The sequence below is a fragment of the Triticum aestivum genome, chromosome 2D (assembly GCF_018294505.1).
Source record: "Triticum aestivum cultivar Chinese Spring chromosome 2D, IWGSC CS RefSeq v2.1, whole genome shotgun sequence".
Classification (NCBI taxonomy): Eukaryota; Viridiplantae; Streptophyta; class Magnoliopsida; order Poales; family Poaceae; genus Triticum; species Triticum aestivum.
Genome location: NC_057799.1, coordinates 216,178,610 through 216,184,292, shown reverse-complemented (window position 1 = coordinate 216,184,292; position 5,683 = coordinate 216,178,610). Strand labels below are relative to the sequence as shown.

At 50.5% G+C, this 5,683-nt stretch overlaps 1 pseudogene; it reads right to left on the bottom strand.

The window, feature by feature from the left end:
- Positions 1-2,258: 2,258 nt before the first annotated feature.
- Positions 2,259-3,901, bottom strand: LOC123049197 (uncharacterized; annotated as a pseudogene).
- Between the last annotated feature and the right edge of the window lie 1,782 nt (positions 3,902-5,683).

Here is a 5,683-nt window from a genome sequence, read left to right as displayed (position 1 = left end):
TCCGGCAGAGGCCCGCGACATTGCCAACCGCCTTAATTGCCGCCTGGGCTCCTTCCCCACAACCTACTTGGGAACACCCATTAGTGACTCTCGGCTTACCGTTGCTGACTTGCGTCCGACCGTGGCCAAGTTGCAAACACGCATTGAGCCTTGGCAGGGTAGGTGGCTGTCGAAGGCGGCTCGGACGATTCTCATCAACTCCTCCCTCTCTAGTCTCCTCTTGTTCCTCATGAGCTTCTACAGCCTTCACGAGACTCTCCACCATGAGATCGCCAAAGTCCAATCTCACTTCTATTGGGCCGGTGACAACAATAAACAGAAGTACCACATGGTTAGTTGGCCCGACATCTGCAAGCCCCGGGAACAAGGAGGCCTCGGTATCATGTGCTCGAAGTGCATGAATATTGCCCTCCTTTCTCGCTGGCTCTGGCGCATCTCGCAAGGGCACGGCGGGCTGTGGTTAGACATCATCCAGAACAAGTACCTGCGTGGCCAACCACTGGCCTTCTGTCAACGGTCTGGTGGATCCCAGTTCTGGTAGTCAGTCTTACAACTGCTCCCCGTTCTCCGCATTGGGACTTCCATATCGGTCGGATCAGGATCTGCGACTTTGTTCTGGTTTGACCGATGGGCGGGAGACACCCCTTCGCGGCTCGTTTCCCCGACCTCTTCTCCATCGCTATCGCCCCCTCGATCTCAGTTGAACGGGCCCTTATTGACTTAGGGGGCCTCCGGAAGCCGCCACCTGGTAGGAGCTGCTTGATTGCGTCGCTCTCCATGAGCCGGCTGTTGATGCTGGCCCGGATGAGGTCCGGTGGCGTCTTGACCCTTCTGGCCAATTCTCCACCAAGTCCCTGTATTCGGCCATTGCCCCCTCCTCCGCCCCTCCCCCCTCCCGGCGGTGTGGACCATTCGCCTGCCTCTGAAAATCCGGATCTTCATGTGGCAATGGATCCGCGGATGGCTCCCGTCTGGGGTGGAGGTCCGCAAATGCAATGGTCCTGGCTCCGGACTTTGCCCGCTCTATGGTACCCCCGAAGATTCGAACCACATCTTATTCTCCTGCGTGTCTGCTCAATTCGTTTGGAACTGTTTTAGAGATGTTGTGGGTGGTGTTTGGTGCCACACCAACTTCCCCGACCTCTTCGCCGAACTCCAGACTTCCCCCCTGCCCTCTCGCCACATTAGGTGGCTTGAGATTGGGGCTCTCGCGTGGACCCTCTGGACAATTCGTAATAAGCTTGTGATTCAGCGCACTCCACTTCGACGGGCTACTGACGCTCTCTTTAAACTTTCTGGTTACTTGTAGCTTTGGCGGCCGCTTAGCCGCCCTGGGACGCCATCTCCGCCTTCATCGCCGACCTTCGCTCGATGGCCGTCCGTCTATCGCCGCCGCCCCCGCCGCCTCCTTCAGAGCCAGATTAGACGCCTGGCTTGCTCTCCGGCTTCAGCCTTTCCTTGTTTATGTTGTTTTTTGGGCTTGTTGAGCTGTGCCCTCAACAGAACCTCTGTACCTCTTGTTGTGTGACTTGGGTGTGTGTGTCCTGGACTAGTCCGTGTATGTGTGCTCTTGGCGTTTTGCTTTACTTATAAAGCGGGGCGAAAACCTTTTTCGGTAATTATTCTTTTTTCCATGGATTGTTGCAATCCAGACGGTAGCATTTCAGGAAGCACGTGTGTTGATGGAGAATGTCAGGTGGTTATCCCACAGACAATGATCTTGGCAGGGATATGGACGCCCTTTGCTTTTCTTTAAAGCCTTCTTAAGGCATTTGTATTATTTACATGTCTAAGGTATATTTGCTTCCGTTGTATGAGTTGTATTTTGGTCAAAAGGCCCTTGTTGTATTCATTCGTTAAATTTGACTCTCCGGAGTTGTTGTATTTATCTATGTTGTTGTTGCAGATTCTTTCGTGACTTGTGTTGTGATACTGACCGTTCCACCTAGATGGCATGCACGGTCTACATGTACATCGTGTGAAGGTGGCGCCTTAGGATCGATATTATGTAGAGGCTAGCCGAGGTTGTTAGGTCTGCATAGTGCCGGTCCGGGGTGATATATGGCCTACCCTCAAGCTTGAAATCCCCTTGATTAATAGCCCTATGTGAAGCTCCTACGCTGATCTGATATAGCATCAAAATTAGGGCCTAATTCATCTCGCAATCAATCTTGGCCCCTCTTTAATTTTGTTCTGCTCGTGTACCCTTGCACTCCACCACCCAGAACTCATATATGACAAATTACACTTCTGTGAGACTGCACCACATTATGCATCAGATATATTATCTAGAATAAAGCTTGACTTTTGGTAGTCAGACTATGGCTCGTAAATTAGGACAGAAGGAATAACAACAACAAGGGGGCACAACAATAGCTTCAAGCATAATTCACATAGCAAAGACTGGGAGGTAATAGCTTACCATCCTGCTCTGCCTGGTATGATGATTCATTGTTCTTGGGAAAAAGTTGATCAGCGGAATGATCTGTTTGCATGAACTCAGTAACTGTTACGGGGACCTGAAACTGAGTATCAACACCATGACTAGCAGCTCCCATCTCTGAACCACCAGGCCTAGCAACAAATCTCGGTGTGAGCTTAAACGCCCAAACATACATCCCTGCAAGTTTCCAACCTCTGTCTTGTGCACAGCTCGATTTACATAGCCAGAAGTTTCCTGATAAAGCGCAAGGCCAGGATATACAACAATATCATGTGGACCAAGGTCCCCATCAACAAGAATCCAGCGTCCATGAAAGTCCTTGATATATAAGCCTGACCTATCTGACTTAACTAGTGTAAGCAAAGTCTTGTCGATCTGTTGCTCCTGCTCAGAAAACATGAGCAATTGACTGTCATCATGAGAAGCAATACCATGCTACTGTGCTTCTTCAAATGATGGCCTCGAATGGCCACATGCTGAAAGAACAGAGGACGACACTTCCTGGCCTCTCAATGGCATGTTGTCGAATATCTCAGTAAACACACAACTACGGAGATTCAGTGAGAAGCTAACCGCATCCAATATATCTCGGCAAACTTTCCCAAGCATTGAAAATATGTCGGGCAGCCCAGACGGGGACAATTCCATTGCGCCACCATGCTCTCTGATAGTAACACCAGGCCTATAATCATACATTTCCAGCCACATTTGAGGATCTGCATAGTAACCAGATGTCTTCCACTCGCGGGCGTCATCCGAATGGACAACATCGCCCACCGAATCATACACTCGCTGGTGGAAGAAGAGGCGAGCGGAGACCAGACCAGACCTTAAGAGGGCAGCATCGGCTGGAGGCAGCTGGATGATGGCTGCCGAGTACTGAGCCAGCGACTGCATCAGTGTCGATACGCATATCTTTTAGCTGTCGGAAGCGAGGCCCTCGACCGCCGCGAGATCGCCGAGGCGCACGCTGCCGAGAGACGGGAGAATGTCCCCTCCCGCGTCATCCATTGATGGAGATGGTTCTTGAATCTTGATTTCCAGGGGAAGTCTCAGCGCGGGCGTGGAGGTTCAACTGAATCCCCCTAAAAGATTCATGGAATATAAACTGCGGCGACTCTTGTGGGGTCAACTGAAATCGATCTTGCGCGCTGAAGAACACTAGCGTAATCGGTGGAGAGCTCGATTAGATTTGGATTTGATTGCTGCAAGCAACATAAAAACAGAACTGATACCCGAGAACGAAGAATGTCATTACAGCATTCCATCGGATCAAAGATAGGGTTCCTCACCATCATCACCAGTAAAAGAAGAAACATATCAAAGTTGGGATCATTCGCTTCTTCACTCTACGCCTGCGAGAAGGCTCGGGTGCAGAAGGGAGTCTGGCATGTTGTCTCGTCTCCCGTCGCCGGCGGAGAGATCGCCGGGTGACGAGGCTCACGAAATTGTGAGGAAGGACTGAGACTGAGAAGTGAATAATAACCAGCTAATTTACGTATTTTGATGGTTCAACACTAATTATATCTCCATCTAAAAAACACTAATTATATCTGATTTATGCCTTACACTTACCATATTTTATATTTTGATAAGATTTAATTTTAATTTGTGTATGGGTAGAGGATACAAGGAAAGTTTTGGTTTAATCAAGGTTTTGATAAGATTTGATTTGAATATTTGTAGGGGAAGGAAAGGAAAATTTCAATTTAGTTATGATTTTGCTAAGATTTATTTGTGATTTGATTGAGTTAACGCATGACGTGATTTTGGGAGCATAGCGATTTGGTTAGATTATTCTAAATTACTCTATTTACGTCGGTTTAACTTTAGAGAAAAGTATGTTTTGATCCCTTATATTCACCAAAAGTATACATTTGGTCCCTCAAAAAATTTCGGGAGACATTTCGTCCCTCATGTCTCAAAATCGGACACAATTAGTCCAAAACAAGAAACAGAGTGGTATTGGGCTGACGTCTCCCGGTTTTCCCTCAAACATCCCATGTTGACTGCCATGTGTTGCTGGGCCCGCTCGAACCTCAGCTCCTAGTCTCTCACTTCGAAGCCAAAGAGAAAAAAACTCATCCCCTCGTCGACTCCCGTTCCCACATCGCCGCTAACACCCACCACTTCGTCTCCTACCCCTCTCCTCACAGATCAGGCCGCTGCCAAATCCGCCTCACACCCCCACTGCACCTACGGCGACCCTTTCTCCTCACACGACCACCTATGACATTGCCACCTACGTCGGTTGATTCCTCTGGCCGCCGATGACGCGCGTCACGCTCCCTCCGCTGCTTCCTTCCCCAAGCTAGATCCGCTGCTCCCGGCCTCTAGTGCGACCATGGCTGGGATTTTGGGCACGACTCCGGTGACCTTGGGTGCTCCTCGCCGGCGCCTACGGTGCCCCATCTCGCGGCTGCAGCAATGCTCTTGACAAAGCAGATGAGGCGGGTGACGACGTGGCCGTGCGCATTGAGGACAACTCCGGCCACCACGACTATGGTGCGAGACAGGGCATGGCGAGGCGGAGCTCGCCGCTAGATCTGAACGTGTGGCTAGGTGGGGGTGGCGCGTCGCTCTGGACCTCGTCAAAATCCGGCACGCCCCGTGTGAGGGAGTCCTGGACTAAGGGGTCCTAGGGCTGCTTCCTATCTCTTATGGGTCGGATAGGTGGGCCGCTCTGCAACTACTAGAAGGCTGAGCTATAAGGCGACTCCGTGTCCGGACAAGAAACCTTCGAAGCCTTGGTGTGTCCTCCAAGTCAAGATAGGAGAATCGGCATGTTTATCCCTTTATTGTAACTGACCATGTGTGACCCTAGTACCCCTGGTGTCTATATAAACCAGAGGGTTTAGTGGAACCATCATCCTACTTACCTAGGGTTTAGTTCATCTGATCTCGTGGTAGATCGACTGTGTAACCATCCTATACGCATCAATACAATCAAGCAAGAAGGAGGGTTTTACCTCTTCGAGAGGGCCCAAACCTGGGTAAATACTGTCCCTGTGTCTCCTGTACCCCATTGATACAAGATCCACAGCTCGGAACCCCCTACTCGAGATCCGCCGGTTTTGACACTGACATTGGTGCTTTCATTGAGAGTTCCGATGTGGGATCGCCGAAGGATCGATGGCTCGCCTAGTCATCGGAGATGGCATCCGCATCGGGGACATCTTTGTTCCCAGCCAGCACTTCGCGTTCGGCGGCATCGTTTGCACGGCAACTCGGCCGGCCACC